The sequence below is a fragment of the Sorex fumeus genome, unplaced genomic scaffold (assembly GCF_029834395.1).
Source record: "Sorex fumeus unplaced genomic scaffold, SorFum_2.1 ptg000061l, whole genome shotgun sequence".
NCBI classification, from domain to species: domain Eukaryota; kingdom Metazoa; phylum Chordata; class Mammalia; order Eulipotyphla; family Soricidae; genus Sorex; species Sorex fumeus.
In genome coordinates this window covers 43,116,996-43,136,052 of record NW_026606118.1, presented here as the reverse complement: position 1 = coordinate 43,136,052, position 19,057 = coordinate 43,116,996, and positions in this window count along the sequence as shown.

Here is a 19,057-nt window from a genome sequence, read left to right as displayed (position 1 = left end):
GTGCCTTACCAAATGTACTATCCCTCTGTCCCAGGCCACTTCTTTTTAAGTTCAGTTTACACAGAAACTCTTTCAAATACAAAGAAAACCAAAAAACAACAGCAACACATAACAAACAGTAAGAACTACAACATTTACCTCCAATCTTTTAGCACAGGGTCTTGTCAATTATCCTTAGAATAGCCAGTGAGAATTCCTTGCTTATTGCTGGTAGGTGCACAGTTGTTCACCACTAGTTGTGTGGAGGGAATATCTCATTTCCCAGGGTCTGATTTTTTCCTTGGTTTCTTTTTAGTAATGAAATTCCTGGGGATGGAGACTTCCCTAGCATCGCAACATTCAGGTCATCCATTTGGACTGACAAAAATTTCAGAATTGCCCACATCTTGCAATAGCAGGATTCAAAGACTTGAGAGTAATCCACCACCTGACCTTGGGAAAGTTCCCATAATATCTCCAGCCCAAAGTAACCTGGCGCTGATCCCAACACCAACGCAGGAATAAAAAGTTAAGAATTTTGTTCAGATGAAAACTGGGCTTTCGAAACCTCTGGAGACCTACCAGATCCCAGTAGACCTAGACCAATGCAAAGATTTGCAGGTAATGAACACCACTGCCACCATCACTCTGAAGCAGGTGCAAGAAAATTCAAGTGGCACTAAGTGGACCTCCCATCCGAAATGGAAGAACAGAAAGGAGGCTTCTCAACCTCTTGAGGGAGAACCCAAGGCCAAAATCCAGTCAAAAGTACAAGAATGCTTGCTAGGGGGAGCGGGGATTGTTCGTAATGCTGCAGTCAGTGATAGGTGTCCTGTGACCACGGTCAAAACTCAAAGCGAACCTCAGGAAGCTGCATCCAGCAGGATCAGCAAGACAAAGAGCCATGGGCAGGAGAAGATAAAAAACACCAGAGAAAACTCGAAGAAAGGTAAGCAGTGTAAGCAGCCAGTGAACAAGGTCAAGGCAGAAGAGAAGCCCACCATTGGCAAGATGAAACGCAAGAAAAGTCAACGTGAGCTTTGCCAACAGGCCTTTAAAAAGCCCCGCAGCTGCCTAGGCATGCACATTCTGGAGTCTGTGCAAGTGTTTCATGCTCTGGGGAAGAAGAGTGATCCAAAACCTGGAATCTCTTCCTCCCAGGTCCTGGCTAGCTCAAAGAAGCCCAAAGATGTCAAGCCATCCTCAGCTGTCAAGCCATGGCTAGGTGCTACACGGGATGGAAAAGGCCTTGAGAAAACTCAGGTCAAAGCACAGAAACCAAGTAGCCGTGCTGAAAAACTTTCATCTCCACCCCAGTCTGAGCTGCCACCTCCTGGGAAGGTCAAATTGGTACCTTTGCCGTTTCTGACCATGGAGAGGCCTCAAGCTCAACCTGTTCCTCGGAGACCACAGTCTGTGGCCTCACATCGTCCTGCTGCAGCTTACCCTGCCAAGCCCGGTTCTACCAATGCAGCTCAGCCAACTGCTGCCAATTCTTCCCGGCCAACCACTGCATTTTTGCCTGGTCCTGCCAAACCTGCTCAGTCCATTTCAACCAACCCATCTCGACCAGGTTTGCTGAACCCTACTTTCCTCAGCCTGCAGCTTCTAGACCTGCTCCCTACAAGACAAGAGCTAGCACTTCTCTCCAGCGGGAGCCTCCTCCTGTGTCTGTGAACAAGCGCCAGTCTCCACCCAAATGTCAGAGTCAGTTTCTTCTTCAAGACTTCCGTTTCCAACCAATTCCATGGAGAAAGCCCAATGTTCCTGAGCCAGTCATGTCAAAGCCCATCACCAAAGAGCAGAGACCAGAGCATGAGGCTATGAAAAGGAAGGCTCAGGAGGAGCGTGAGAAAGCTGCCAAATATACCTCTTTGGGGAAAGTGCAGTTCTTTATCGAGAGAGAAAAAGAGATGAAAATTTCTCTCTACTATGGCTACGTAATGTGAGTACCTGGAATGGTAGGTTCCACTTGAGGTACCAGATGGTTGCCCTAGAAAAACTCTGAAAAGCCATACACATTTTATGTATTCTAATATATATTTAACAAATTGAAGAGATGCATCATAGTTAATTGGTTGTTAATAAAAGTTCTGAATTTTGAGATGCTGTCAACTGTGGCTATTTTTGGGAGGGGCCGGGGGTTGAAGGATGGCATGGGAAAGAATGGGAAGTTATAGAGAGGACAAAGGGGGAATAGACAAAACTCTAAGAAAGGTAAACTTGTTACATGGTTATAAAGCACATAAGAGAAGAAATTCATGGGCCTGATGAAGAGTGGGGTAGGGTCAGAGAAACAGTATAGCTGATAGGGCATTTCCTCGCCAAGTAAGAAAGACCCAGTTCAACTCTTGCAATCTTTATGGTCCCCAGAGTCTCCCCAGATGTGAAACTTGAGTGCAGAGCCAGGAGTAAGACCAGAATACAGTCAAGTATGCCCCATCCCTGGTGTCCTCCAAAAAAAATGGGAGAAATGGCATGGTCTGGGGCTTTGGATTAAAAGAATAAATTTGGAATAGGCTGAGGAAGGGAGATAAGTCTAAGATGACCAGAAGAAAAGTAAAAATTCTTTCATGAAAGCTCTGTTTATGCCTCATGGGCACCTTTGGAAAATAACGAAATTTGAGACACATCACTAAAAGTTTTGGGGGGTCTATCCATGAATTATGGCCGGGGGATGCGACCACATAGACTGGGGAATGAACCTAACAGATTAGTCATCAACGTCCTCAGAGTCATTCAATAATGACCTTTATCAGGGACCAAGCCAAGAGGACAGTTGCAGCATGAAGCCCGAAGATGAGCTCCTGGGAGATGTAAAGATAAGTCAGCATGTACTCAGGCCCTCTGTTCAGCACCCCTAGCGGCACCATTTCACTTATTCCCAACAATATTCAGAGTCGCTATCATGGTGACACTTTACTAGCTAGTTTCAACAATGAGGTCCATTGCCTCTGTAAGTCTTTGGATTTGAAAACTCCACACACGGCCAAGCCTGCTTCCAGGCAACGATATCTGGACATTTCTGGCGGGTGGGAGGAGCTCAAATTATATTACCTTGAGGGGCTGCTCTGTGGTCTTCCATGGTCCCTGGTGCCAGTCGCCTTCTATAAGCATCCCTGTTAACTGCAGCTCACACAAGAACCAACGTTATCAATGGCGTTGGGGCTGCATTGTCGGATGTACCGGACTAAGACATGCGCACTAGGTCACCACTCCCAAAGCAGTAGGTACCGGTTCTCCTTGAGCCTGGAAGGTGGTGGTGGAAAGAGATGGTCCTTGGAGAGTTAATGGGGTGATAGATCGATGGCAGGGAAACTGGAAAGGGTAGGGAACTGGGCAGCTGGTGATCATCATGGGAGAATTGGTAGATGTTTTTTAATTACGTTAACATGTTTTTCGTAAATGATAAGCAAAACTAAAATACGAAAATAAGATAGGTTCCAAAGAACAGGTTACATATAAGACCGAGAGAGCTGAAAGGGCTGGCATTCCTTCTGGAGCTTTCAATCATACCATTTACTAAAGATGGTATTTTCACATTACTTAGCTGTGGAAAGTAATAGTGAGAAACCGAATGCCACCGGAAAAGCAAACTGGATGACCACGTTTCATAAAGCCAGGTGGAATGTGTTCACATGGATCCCAAGTGCAAGTGGGTTAACAGGAACATATATTTAACTAAGTGTGCTTGGTACCTGTAACTACTTTGGTGGAAATGGAGGAACATGAATGCAGTTTCTTACAGACCTGAGACTTAACTGCTAACAAATTTTCCCAGGAAAGGATAGTTCACTGGCTGGGAACAGAAAAACTTGAAAAGTGTTTTGCTACCGTTCATTTATGGCTAGAGGAAAATGATCCTAGTAAACTCTGAAAACTAACAAGCTTCAACTCCATTGAAGGAACGTTGTATTCACTGAGGAAAAATTGCTGGGAGAAAAGTCTGAAATGATGGGAAAAGAGACAATAAGTGCAAAAGGAAGGACATGAAATTTGGCGAAAACAAAGCTTGAAACAACAAGATCTGATGAGCACACGATTTACTGGGAATGGGATCTGAGGAGGAAAAGAGTGATATCAGGGATGTGAACAAGGAACATCCAAGTTAAGGAAGACTTAGCTAGCTGATTACCCCATGGGCAACAGAGTTCCAAGAGTACCAGAACTTACCAAGGAATTTACTTTAATTTTCTTTCTTATATATGGTCAATTACAACATTTATTCTTTGCCTTCTTCAACGACAATTTGGAGTGTTCATTTCTTTCGCAATATTCTGTTCACTTGTGTAAGCATCTTAAACAACTGTTGGATAACAGAATTATTTGATCTGACCTATTTTTTACTATAATGTTTAGTTGAGATTACTGAAAACTAGGTCTAAAGTGAAGTTTGTCTTGATTGGTACAAGTAGAGAAGGGAGGACTGGGGATGGAATTAGAGATTATGGGGTTCCACATTCAGTTCCAAATAAAACAAATAAAGGTCAGTGTCCCAAATAGACTATTGAAAAAGACATCCATCTCTATTTAACATGTAAATTCAGCATATTTTATATTAAATCAAAAATGAATTAATATTCGTGTATTTAGTCTTTTAAAGACATTCAAGTTTGGTTAAGGAAACAAACACTGCCTATGAAATCATAACAACTTAATCATAAAAACCCAATTACTATTTCAGTTTCCAAGAATGGCAGTGCTAAAAATGATTTCCCTTGATCTCATTAGTGCGTATGATAGGCATATGAATACATCTGTGTGAATAAATAATTGGCATCTAATTTAGAGTCTCACCATACATGGTTGTGAGTATTGTGATATAGTTATATATATTTTCATAATTTTGCAATAAGATCTCTGGGTGTGAATCCTTGAATCATAAATACCTTTAAGTGTGTTCCAGCACCACCTCCTCCCACCTTAATTACTATATATATGACCTCCTAAGGAGTCATTTGCTTTTTTCACTTTGTTTTAGTCCTTCTCTCTCTCTCTTTTCAAATGTGAGTTATCTGTTTCAAATCAAGGTGCATGTATTTGGTGTGGCAATTTTAATCTTTATGAGAGATTTAAATTTTATTCATTTATTTTTTAATTGAATCACCATGAGATGGCCCATTACAAAGTTATTTTATGCAATTTAATTTTGAATCCTTTCAGAGAAGCCAAGGGAAATCTCTTACTCGTGAAATTCAGAATTTCCATATTTCAAGTGAAACAAAACTGATTGTTTTTGTATTTTTTAAATTATTTTTTTCATAGAAAAGAGACCACCAAATAATGGGTGTTGGGAGGATCCTCCAAGGATGGGAGATGCATGCTGAAAGTAGACTATGGACTCAACATGATTGCCACTCAATGCCCCTTTTGGTATGTTTTTTAGATAATTCTTCCCCTCCTCTGTTTGCCTAGGTCTTGGACTTTGCCTCTCCCCTCATTGTTCTTTCAGGAAGTCAGAGAGACGTCTTCAAGCAGGAAGAGCAGCTCAGCGGCAGGGTCTCTTGGATGGGTTTGGCACCATCTTCTTTCAGAAATTGATTTAGTGTTTCTTACCTATCTGAAAAAGGCTTGGGATTTAAAATGAAGGTCCCATAAAGAATTGAGTGCTGAAAGGAGGAAAGGGGTATGCATGATAACCTTTCAGTACCTGTATTGCAAACCATAATGTCCAAAATGAGAGAATGGGGGTGGGGGAGACGGAGGAAGAGACAGACAGCGAGACAGACAGAGACAGAGAGAGAAGAAAAGTGTCTGCCATAGAGCACAGAGGCTGGCTGGGGGTGAGTGGTAGGAGGGAAAATGGGGACATCGGTGGTTGGAAATGATAGCACAGTGGTAGGGAGTTTGCCTTACAAGCAGTCAACATGGCCGACCTGAGTTCGATTCCTCTGCCCCTTTCGGAGAGCCTGGCAAGCTACCGAGAGTATCTCACCCGCAGGTCAGAGCCTGGCAAGCTACCCGTGACGTATTAGCTATGCCAAACACAGTAACAACAAGTCTCATGATGGAAACGTTACTGGGCCCGCTCGAGCAAATCAATGAACAATGGGAGGACTGTGACGTTGACTGTGACTGTCATAAAGGAATGGGTGTTGGAACACTATGACTGAAACTAAATCACAACTTTGTAGCTGTGTATCTATGTAATTGTGTATTGAATTAAAACATTTTAAAGAAAAAAATTAAGGTTTCAAATGAAAAATTTGAGAGATTTCTGACGAAACAGGCGTTCTGGCAGAAACCTCACTGCTTGAGCAACAACACTAGTCCCTAGTTTTGGAAGTTGGATAGCGCCATTATGGGGCGGTGTCGGCCTGAGTTTCGTTCCCGAAGCCTCCCAACCCTACTGCTAATCCTGTTCCTTTCCCACACGTGACGAGAAATCTTCACCTTGCTCAACAGCCTTCTGATAAATCAGAGACTGTGTGTAGTAAGAAAGACAGCTTTCAGAGAGGGCAATTTCAAAATTTCAAAAATTCCCAAATTAAAGCAGTCAGAAGCAAAACCCCTGTTGTGTCCCTATCCCTAAGAGTGAGCTGCACACACTCTTTACAGTAGCCAGAATCTGAAAAAAACCTGAGTGCCCAAGAACAGAGACTGGTTAAAGAAACTTTGGTACATTGACACAATGGAGTACTATGTAGTGATTAGAAAAGATGAAGTCATGAAATTTACATACAAGTGGTACTACATGGAGAGTATCATGTTAAGCGAAATGAGTCAGAAAGAGAGGCACAGACAGAGCAAGATTGCATTCACACGGAGAACTAAATACTAATACTAATACTAAAATAACAAAATAGGAGACCAGCTCCCAAGAGTGGCCGAGATTAGTGTCAGGAATTTTTCTTCATAGCTTGGAGACCAACCACACACGCTAGCAGAAAAGGCAGCTCAGATAGAGAATGGAGCACCAAATAAAGGGTGTTGGGAGGATCCTCCCAGGTTGGGAGAGTATGCTGAACATAGACTATAGACCAGGCATGATTGTCACTCAATGCCTCTTTTGCAAACCACAACACCTAAAAGGAGAGAGAGAACAAAGGGGAATGCCCTGCCACAGAGTCAGGGTGGGATGAGGGGATGGGGGGTGGGAGGGATACTGGGGTCCATGGTGGTGGGAAATGGGCACTGGTGGAGGGATGGGTATTTGATCATTGTATAATTGAAATCCAAGCACAAAAATTTGTAAGTCTACAACTGTACCTCATGGTGTCTCACTACTAAAAATTTAAAAATTAAAAATAAAAAAAAAATTGGAACAGAAAGTAAAACTAAAACAAGAGAAAGATCTAACAATAGCAAAGAGGACTATAGTACTCAAAACGTTGGGAAACAGGCACATTTGCAAGTATTTTTAAATAAGCATCCAGGAGAGAATATAGCATTGTTCGTGAACAAATCTACTCTATGGATTCATCTCATCCTTGAAATGGAAAAGGACAATGTGTTACAGTTACCAATTTGCAAATAAGATATATACCATCTATTTTTTCCTATCTTTCTATGCTTTACCAAGTATTATTCTAATTTTTAAATTTACTTTAAGGATTAAAACAGTATTTGTCTGCATTAAACTTTTTAATTAAATATTTTATTAGAAATGATTATTAATTATTAAAAATGTTTTATTCACATGTCATTTTCTAAAAGAAACATATAGGCCAAAGAGCTAGTGCAGCATGTAGAGGGTATTTACCTTGTATGCAGCTAATCTGAGTTCAATCCCCAGAACCCTGAGCCTGCCAGGGGTGATCTCTGGATACAGAGTCAGAAGTGAGCCCGGAGCACATCTGGGTGCGTTCCCCTTTCCACAAAAACGGAAGAAAAGAAAAGAAAAACATATAACTGATTCTTGAGTAACATAGATGTTAAGGGTGCTAACTCCTCTATAACTTTTGAAAACCCCCAAATTTAATAGATAGTCTGCTATTGACCAAGAAGATGGTTTTCTAATAGTATTTAATTCCATTGTCTGCAAGTAGTGCTATGTATGGCCTGTCAATCTGTAAATTTTGATACATTTAAAAACTTTTATGGATTTTATAATAGACTTTATAATACATTTGTATTTTATGGTAGTAAGTGATAATTTATATTTCTATTTTGGTGGGGTATTTGGGCCATAGTATGTGGTGCTTGGGACTTCAGACTCTGTGGTCAAGGGTCATTCCTGGTGGTGCCAGCCATTAATTTGGGTTGACTGTGTGCATGGTAAGTGCTTTAACCCTTATACTAAGTCTGGGGTCCAATCAAATAAATTATCTGCATATATTTTATACATGCACGGCATACTTTTTCTTAGATTTTTTTATATTTCTAGGATATATTGATCATCTTTAATTATTTCACATCCATACCAATGTCCAAAAATTTTCAAAATATAATTATTGAAAAAAATCATATAGAAGTCCAAATTTGTATTGTTCATGGGATAACTATATTAAGAAGAAAATAGAACCACAATAAACATAAAAGTAACAAAACAAGAGACTAACACCCAAGAACAGCTGTGATAAATACCAGGTTGTGCACTCCATGGCTTAGAGGCCAACTGCACTCTCTAGGGTTAAAGGCAGTGCAGATAGAGAAGGGAGCACCCAAAAAAGGGTGCTGGGAATATCTGTCCAGGATGGGTGATGCCTGCTGAAAGTAGTCTATGGACCGAACAGGATTGCCACCCAATGTCTCTTCTGCAGACCACAGCACCCAAAAGGAGAGATAGAACAAAAGGGAGTGCCTACCAAAGAGGCAGGATGGGATGGGGGATGAGGGGTGGGAGGGATACTGGGATTTGTGGGAGTCGAGATTGAGCCATGGTGGTGGGATGGGTACTCGATCACTGTATAACTGAAACCCAAGCGCAACAACTTGTAAGTCTACAACAGTACCTCATGGTGTTTCACTACTAAATCAAAACAAAACAAAAATTAAAAAAAACAAAATTGCTCTTGTGTTTACTAGTCATTTACACTTCTTTCAATAGAGATTATATGATCATGGTTTATGCTTATTTTTTCTATTTAAGTTTAATAGCTCAATACTGATTTATTTTACAGCACTAATTTTTTAAAACCATTCATCCTTGACCTATCATATTAATTGCCAGTATTTGTTGGTTTTGCTTGTTTTTTGATCACTTAATTTGGTTTTTGTCCTTTTCTTTCAGATTGTAAAATTTTGACACAAATGAGCATATGTTTTTCTTTATCTTCTACAGTTTTAAACTGAGAACACCTGTTTGTTTTGTACAAATAAGATACCTGTGCATTTACTATTTCTTCTCATTTTATTTACATTTTAACACATCTCGATTCATCTACAACTTATCCTAGTAAGTGTTGTCATATTGAAAGAAACCACCAATTTTTACAATCATAGCACTGTAGCACTGTCCTCCCGCGGTTCATCCATTTGCTCGAGCGGGAACCAGTAACATCTTACAAGAACTGTGAGACTTGTTGTCACTGGCTTTGGCCTATCAAATACGTCATGGGTAGCTTGCCAGGCTTTTGCTATGTGGGCGAGATCCTCTGGGTAGCTTGCCAGGCAGAGGAATTGGAATCAGGGTTGGCCTCCCGCAAGGCAAATGCCCTAACCGCTGTGCAGTATACGTTATCTAAAATATACTAGTAATACCAAATGTTGTTTCTTTAACAGTGCAATATAAACGATTATTTAGTAATTTTCTTGATTTGTTAATGAAATAGGTAAGCTCTTGAGTATAATGGGAGTATTTTTCTAACACAAGAGTCTGAGGAAGGTGAAACTGTTATAATCTTTCTTGTAGGAGTCCATTTCCCTAGCCTGCTTCATTCTACCCCGCTCTCTATCCAATCCGGTCTTCTTCTTGGGATTCTGACCTCCTGATTGGCTAGCCTCTAGCTTTCAACTGCCTACTTTATGACATCATTCTCCCACCAAACCAACCACCAACTGGTAGAATCTTGGGGGTCCCATGTAGTTGTTTGTAAACAAGTTTGAATCATCATGGCAAGTGACGAGTGACCAATGACCAATCACCAGTGAGCAGTCGTCTGTACTGAACACTTGTGGTCTTAAGCCGCTTCAGTGTTCAGACGTACTCTCGTACCGTCTCCACTTCTCGTCTACCTTTCATCGGTATTTCCTCTTCTCTGACCATGTCAGGTAAGGAATAATACGTTTCAAAGCTTTTCATTAGATTTATCATCCCTAAATTTAGCAGTCAAGTAAAAACAACATGTAGTAATGAAAGAAAATATTCAAGTAGAATTTTATAAGCCTCATTTTAGTTTGACTTTGACATTTGCTGTGTGATTTTAGACATTGGCTTACTTTCTCTCATATATAAAGTGTTTTTCCTCATTGATTACATTACATTTTAGACATACTTAGGAGCCCAAATACACACACACACACACACACACATATATATATATATATATATATATATATGAGTGTTGATTCTCTGTTTTTCTTTTCCCTTTTAATAGTGAATTTTACATGATATCCATTGAAAACAAGTAAATCAGAGACAGTATTTTTACAGAAACAGAAAATATAGATGCTGTGGAAAACTGTTAATATATACTAGCAAGTGTTCTCTGTAATGGTCTCTCCACTTGTATTTATACTTCAGTATTTAAATATAGTGATATTGCAAAGTAATCATCATTGACCTTTGAGATTTCTATTTAAACCAGGTAATAAGAAAATATGGGGCATGAGGAAGGTGTGCAGTGCTGAGCGGTAGGGAGGGCTTACCAAGCCCTCAAAGGTAAGAAAGTTTAGGATCACTTTTATCAAACATTGACCAATTGAAACCAAGACGATATGAGGGAGAAATAAATAGGAAAGAAAGAAAGAACGAACGAACGAAAGAAAGAAAGAAAGAGAGAAAGAAAGAAGAAAAAGAAAGAAAGAATAGGGACGTCGATTATCAAGGAAGGGGAAAACGTTTGGACAGAATTTTGAAGAGAACTAAAGATTTAAAATCAAAAAAGAAAGAATATATATTAAATATGCTGAGATAAATACACTGAGAGCAAGTCAAAGCAATTTACTTCAATAAATACTAGGACTAGAAAGTATACTATGCCTTGAATAGGGTTCCAGTAGGAAAAGCAGTTTATCAGAAAGCCATCCTTGCTGGCTTTTTCCCTGATTATCTCTTAGAACACAGTCCTTGGTACTTGACAATTTGGAGTATAAACACGCTTCAGAAATGATGCTTCCCATAAATAGCTAATAGTGCTTATCTAGGGTGGTGGAAGAAACAGAATCTTCAATGTTTTTATTATGTTCTGGTTTTTAAGTACATGTATGCGCTGTCTGTTAAAATAAAAAAAATGGTATATTCTAACTTGAATCAGGAGATTTGATTCATTTGTGTGGTAAGTAGGTTCCAGGTTCAAGCTGCTTGTCATCTTTACAAATATTATTTCATGTGATTTTTTCTTCCTAACATGAGTGTATTTTGATAATTGTCAACTTCTGTTTTTAGATCCTAAGAGGAAATAGAAAAATCAAGTCTCACATGTCTAATTACACATTTTTGTCATATTTGTGAATTATGATTTTTCCTATATTAAAGATATTTTATTGGAGTTTGGTGCCCATTTATTAAACATTGAGAAGAACGTTTTCCTGGTTGATAAAGATAATTCTAATCTAGGGGTTGAAAGTAAATTTGCAATATTTTGTGATCACTTTTTAAATGGTCTTTTCTGTTTCTTGTGTGATCAAGTGAAATCCTATGCTATGTTTAACACGTATTGTTTGCTGGTTAATATTCAAAGGTACTGATGAGAATAATTTTTTGTACTTTCGAAGTTTCTTTCTGTATTTTATTCATTTAAAACATTTCTTGTCTATGAAGTACAATCACGTTTATTCCTATTATCTTTTTGTTATGTAGTTACTGGTAAATCTTTTCTGTTTAATGGACTGGTAAAGTGTGCACTCAAAAATCACCTTCTATTCCATTGTTTGGCTAGCAGTTTTTCTAAAATAGAATACTGTCTTCATATTGTACATGTGGAAAAATTTATTAATAATCTTATTGTAATGTTTAATTTGGTTTTGTTTGGGATCACATCCACTGTTATTCAAGGCCTACTCTTGGGTCTGCTATTCATAACTTACTGTACTATGCTGCTTTCTACAGAGCTCAGATTTCATTAATATCTATATACTTCTTTTTCAGTTCTGTGATACATATTTTTCATGATGTTTTCTTTACACTTCCTCCTATGTAAATCACATGAAATAGACAAAATTATATTCATTTATGCATTATTATTTTAGAATTATTAGTAACTAAATTGTAGATAAACAACTTAAGACACAGATTTTCAATAAAGTTTTCCTTCCAAAAACATTTCTTGGGAAAAACTCAAGTAGTCATTTTTGAAGTGGATCAAAAATCAGGGTAGCCTTCAATGCATCAACAAGATTAAGTCGTATGTGAACCGTAAGTAACAGGTACTCATCGCACAAGTCAAATGGAAACCTGATGATTAAATGGTAAGAGGTGTAAAGACCCCAAATGCCTATATTAATGTAAGGTATCTTCCTTTTGGTTTCTGGCCTTGTAGTGATCATGCAGGGTCCTGGCCAAAAGTCCACATGCTTTAGGTTGCGTAACCTGGAAATTCCTAAGGGACAGAGAGAGATAGTACTGGAGGGGATAAGGCACTTGCCTTGTACACAGCCAATCCAGTTGAATCTCTGTCACGGCATACACTCTCCTGAATCTTCTAAGGGGTCACTCCAGAGTGTAGAGCCAGGAAGAAGCCAAGATCACTGTCAGTTATTGGTCCAAACTCTACACCACCCCACACCCCGACCAATAAAAATTATTGGAATATAGGAAATGTCTTTGCCATCTCTGGGCCTCAGGTTTCTTCTTGTCCAGAGAATGTTTCCCATTCTCTTAGACTTCCTAGTTTGAAAAAGCTTCCATTCTAGGAAATAGCATATGAGTCAATAGGAGAGCAAGCTACAGGCTTTACTGGGGTAAGGAGAAACTATCTGTAAGCAAGAAATCCAGGTACAGACACAATCACCTGGTTCTTCTAAAGTTCTGTGTTTACTTTGGAAGCACGATACCAAATACACAAAGTGCTAAAAGGTTCCAGGCTTTGAATCACCCCAAGTTTTCAGAATTTTGGAAACTCAGTTGACTGTTGGTACTAGAAGCATCTCGATGGCTTAAATTTTAAGTTCACATTGTTCCTCTCAGCGCTGCAGGAGATTATTAGTCTCACAGATTTTTTTCATCACCCTCTTGTTCCTTACAGAAAAATTTCAAAATCCATCTGTATTGGGAACTGCACATACTCTGCAGCTTTCCCTTCCCGTGGAGAACAATGCAGCTTCCCTAACAGGAAGTGTCTGCAACTACTCCAGAATATCTGCTCCTGCTGGTAGTTCTGCTTGGCTCCTGCCCTCAGCCTCTGGCACATCTTTCCAACCACTGATGGGTAGTGCCTATCTTTACGAACATTTCAGCACAACAATGCTATCTGGAGTGTTTCACCAGAGTCATATATCCACCTCAGCTGCTTCCTACCCGAGTGTTTTGGAATGGGATATTGCAGGAAATGCTGAAGAGAGGTCTTCTATGGGAGACTTTTCTGTGACTGTCCTTGCCCAAGACACCGCTGTCTCGTCCATGTCTATGGCAGCTCGCTATGAGAAAATCCTCGATACCAACAACACGGTGTCTGTGTACCCATCACTTTCTGCCAGTCTTGTTGAGAGAACACCATCTCTGGTTCCACATCAGAGTCAAAGCCTGTCACTTCCCTACCAGGAAGGAAGCCAGGTGTATTACTATCATCAAGGCACTCTGGGAACTCTCCTTTCTGGCCTGCAGTCCTATGACTCCATGTCATACACAGGGCAAAAGGGCTCTGCCCCCCAAACTTACAGCAACTCATCGCGAGAAATGGTTATGGTTCTCAAGGGGGTCCAGCCCCCAAATAACCAACCACCAGCATCGTCCTCTCGAATCGACTTCCCTCTGTCTGCTCAACCCATCACAGAATCGAGTTATCAAGGTGAGTAAAACTAAGAGAAGGGAAAGAAAATTCAAAAATTGGGATCAAAAAAGAGGAAAACTCTCCATAGACAGGTGGTATTTAAGTGAAATACACCGAGATTATATCATTCATACTCCTATTCCATGATATGAACATCCTATTATTTTTTCAAGAAATCGAATAAATTGACACTAGACTACTTTACAATGCTAAGGTCTGTATGGAACTTATTGGTTTAAAAATATCTTTTTTTTTTTAAAAAAAGCTTTAGTTTGGAGCAGGTTGAATCTGGGTCATAGCCTGTACGGCTCAGGGATTACTCCTGGGTCTGTGCTAGGGATCACTCCTGAAGGTGCTTAGGAGATCAAAGGTGATACGAAAGATCAAACTGAGGTCAGCTGTGCGCAGGGCCAGTGCCTTACCAAATGGACTATCCTTTTGTGCCAAGTCTCTTATTTTTAAGTGCAGTTTACACAGAAACTCTTTCAAATACAAACAGAACCAAAAGCAGCAGCACCACATGACAAACAGTAAGAACTGCAACATTTACCTCCACTTGTAGCACAGGGCCTTGTCCATTATCCTTAGAATAGCCAGTAACAATGCCTTGCCTATTGCTGGTAGGTGCACTTTGTTGCACCACTACTTGTGTGGAGGGAATATCTCATTTCCCAGGGACTGATTTCTTCCTTGGTTCCTTTTTAGTGATGAATTTCCTGGGGATGGAGACTTCCCTGCCATCGCAAGCTTCAGGTCCTACATTGGGTCTGACACAAATTTCAGAAATGCCCCCATCATGCAGTAGCAGGATTCAAAGACCTGAGAGGAATCCACCAACTGAGCTTCGGGAAGTTCCCATAATATCTGGAGCCCAAAGTAACCTGGCGCTGACCTCAACTCCAACTCAGGAAGAAAAAGTTAAGAATTTTGACCAGATGAAAACGGGGCTGTCAAAATCTCTGAAGACCTACCAGATCCAAGTACACCTAGAACAATGCAAAGATCTGCAGGTAATGAACACCACTGACACCATCACTCTGAAGCAGGTGCATGAAAATTCAAGTGGCGCTAAGGGGACCTCCCATCCAACACGGAAGAACAAAAAGGAGGCTTCTGAACCTCTTGAGGGAGAACCCAAGGCCAAAATCCAACCAAAAGTCCAAGAATGCTTGCTAGGGGGAGCGGGGATTGTTCCTCATGCTGCAGTCAGTGATAGGTGTCCTGTGACCATGGCCAAAACTAACAGCAAACCACAGAAAGCTGCATCCAGCAGGATCAGCAAGACAAAGAGCCACTGGCAGGAGAAGATAGAAAACACCAGAGTAAACTCTAAGAAAGCTAAGGAGTGTAAGCATCCAGGGAACAAGGTCGAGGCAGAAGAAAAGCCCACCATTGGCAAGATGAAACGCAAGAAAAGTCAACGTGAGCTTTGCCAAGAGGCTGTTAAAAAGCCCCGCAGCTGCCTAGGCATGCACATGCTGGAGTCTGTGCAATTGTTTCATGCTCTGGGGAAGAAGAGTGATCCAAAACCTGGAATCTCTTCCTCCAAGGTCCTGGGTAGCTCAAAGAAGCCCAAAGATGTCAAACCATCCTCAGCTGCCAAGCCATGGCTAGGTGCTAAACGGTATGGAAAAGGCCTTGAGAAAACTCAGGTCAAAGCACAGAAACCAAGTAGCTGTGCTGAAAAACACTCATCTCCACCCCAGTCTGAGCTGCCACCTCCTGGGAAGGTCAAATTGGTACCTTTGCCGTTTTTGACCATGGAGAGGCCTCAAGCTCGACGTGTTCCTCGGAGACCACAGTCTGTGGCCTCACATCGTCCTGTTGCAGCTTACCCTGCCAAGCCCGGTTCTACCAATGCAGCTCAGCCAACTGCTGCCAATTCTTCCCTGCCAACCACTGCATTTTTGCCTGGTCCTGCCAAACCTGCTCAGTCCATTTCAACCAACCCATCTCGACCAGGTTTGCAGAACTCTACTAGCCGGCAATTTCCTCAGCCTGCAGCTTCTAGACCTGCTCCCTACAAGACAACAGTTAGCACTTCTCTCCAGCGGGAGCCTCCTCCTGTGTCTGTGCACAAGCGCCAGTCTTCTCCCAAACGTCAGAGTCATTTTCTCCTCCAAGACTTCCGTTTCCAACCAATTCCATGGAGAAAGCCCAATGTTCCCGAGCCAGTCATGTCAAAGCCCATCACCAAGGAGCAGAGACCAGAGCGTGAGGCTATGAAAAGGAAGGCTCAACAGGAGCGTGAGAATGCTGCCAAACACACCTCTTTGGGGAAAGTGCAGTTCTTTATTGAGAGAGAAAAAGAGATGGACATCTCTCTCTACTATGGCTACGTAATGTGAGTATCTGGAATGGTAGGTTCCACTTGAGGTACCAGATGGTTGCCTTAGACAAACACAGAAGTGCCATATACAGTTTAATTATTCTAATACATTTTTAACAAATTGAAGATATGCATCGTAGTTAATTGGTTGTTAATAAAAGTTCTGATGTTTGAGATGCTGTCAAACGTGGTTCTTTTTGGGAGGGGCTGGTGGTTGAAGGATGACATGGGAAAGAATGGGAAGTTATAGAGAGGACAAAGGGGGAATAGACAAGACTCTGAGAAAGGGAAACTTGGTCCAGGGTTCTAAAGCCCATCAGAGGAGAAATTGCATGGGCCTGATGAAGAGTGGGGTATGGTCAGAGGAAGAGTATAGCTGACAGGGCATTTGCTCTGCAAGCAAGAAGGACCCAGTTCAATTCTTGCAATCCTTTATGGTCGCCAGAGACCCACCAGATGTGAAACTTGAGCGCAGAGCTAGGAGTAGGACCAGACCACAGTCAAGTATGGCCCATCCCTCGTGTCCTCCAAAAGAAAATGGGAGAAATGGCATGGTCTGGGGGTTTGGATTAAAAGAATAAATTTGGAATATGCTTAAGAAGGTAGATGAGTCTAAGGTGACCAGAAGAAAAGTTAAAATTCTTTCATGGAGGCTGTGTTTATGCCTCATGGCCACCTTTGGAAAATAACGAAATTTGAGACACATCTCTAAAAGGTTTGGGTGGTCTATCCATAAATAATGGCTGGGGGATGCAAACACATAGTCTGGGAAATGAACCTTCCAGAGGAGTGGTCAGCGCCCTCAGAGTCATTCAAGTATTACCCATAACAGGGACCAAGCCAAGAGAACAGTTGCAGCATGAAGCCTGAAGGTGAGCTCCTGTGAGATGCAAAGATAAGTCACCATGTCCTTGGGCCCTCTGTTCAGCACCCCTAGCTGCACCATTTCCCTTATTCTCAACAATATTCAGAGTCACTATCACAGTGACACTTTGCTAGCTAGTTTCAACAATGAGATCCATTGCCTCTGTAAGTCTTTGGATTTGTAAACTCCCTGAGGTGGGTAAGCCTGATTTCAGGCATCTGGACATTTCTGTCTGGGGGAGCTCAAATTATATTACCTTGAGGGGATGCTCTGTGGTCTTCCATGTTCCCTGGTACCTGTAGCCTTCTCTAAACATCGCTGTTACCTGCAGCTCACACAAGAACCAACGTTATCAGTGTCGTTGGGGCTTCGTTGTGGGATGTGCCGTACTAAGACATGCGCACTAGGTCACCAGTCCCAAAGCCGTTGGTACCGCTTGACCTTGAGCCTGGAAGGTGGTGGCGGAAAGGGATGGTCCTAGAAGAGTTAATGAGGTGATGGATGGATGGCAGGGAAACCGGAAAGGGTAGGGAACTGGGCAGATGGTGATCATCATGGGAGAGTTGGTGGATGTTTTTTAATTACGTTAACATGTTTTTCGTAAATGATAAGCAAAACAAAAATACGAAAATAAGATAGGTTCCAAAGAACAGGTTACATATAAGACCGAGAGAGCTGAAAGGGCTGGCATTCCTTCTGGAGCTTTCAATCATACCATTTACTAAAGATGGTATTTTCACATCACTTAGCTGTGGAGAGGAATAGTGAGAAACAGAATGCCACCAGAAAAGCAAACTCGATGACCACCTTTCATAAAAGCCAGGTGGAAGGTGTTCACATGGATCCCAAATGCAAGTGGGTTAACAGGAACATATATTTCACTAAGTTTGCTTGGTACCAGTAACTACTTTGGTGGAAATGGAGGAACACGGATGCAGTTTCTGACAGACCTGAGATTAAACTGCTAACAAGTTTTCCCAGGAAAGGATAGTTCACTGGCTGGGAACAGAAAAACTTGAAAAGTGTTTTGCTACCGTTCATGTATGGGTAGAGGAAAATCATCCCAGTAAACTCTCAAAACTAACAAGCGTCAACTCCCTTGGAGGAAAATTGTATTCACTGAGGAAAAAATGCTGGGAGAAAAGTCTGAAATGGTGGGAAAAGAGACAATAAGTTCAAAAGGAAGGACTCGAAATTTGGCGAAAACGAAGCTTGAAACAACAAGATCTGGTGAGCACACGATTTACTGGGAATGGGATCTGAGGAGGAAAAGAGTGATATCAGGGATGTGAACCTGGAACATCCAAGTTAAGGAATACTTAACTAGCTGATTACCCCATGGGCCACATGGTTGCAAGACTACCAGAACTTATCAAGGAATTTACTTTAATTTTCTTTCTTTTACATGGTCAATTACAACATGTATTCTTTGCCTTCTTTTGTGACAATTTGGAGTGTTCATTTATTTCTTAATATTCTGTTCATTTGTATAAGCATCTTCAACAACTGCTGGATAACAGAATTATTTGATCAGACTTATTTTTTACTATAAGTTTAGTTGAGATTACTGAAAACTAGGTCTAATGTGAAGTTTGTTTGGATTGGTAGAAATAGAGTAGGGAGGATTACAGATGGAAGTAGAGATTATAGGTTACCACATTCAGTTCCTAATAAAACAAGTAAAGGACAGTGTCCCAAAAAGACTTTTGAAAAAGATATCAATCTCTATTTAACCTGTAAATTCAGCATTTTCTATATTAAATTAAAAGTGAATTAATTTTCCTATATTTGGTCTTTTAAAGACATTCCAGTTTGGTTAAGGAAACAAACACTGCCTATGAAATCATAACAACT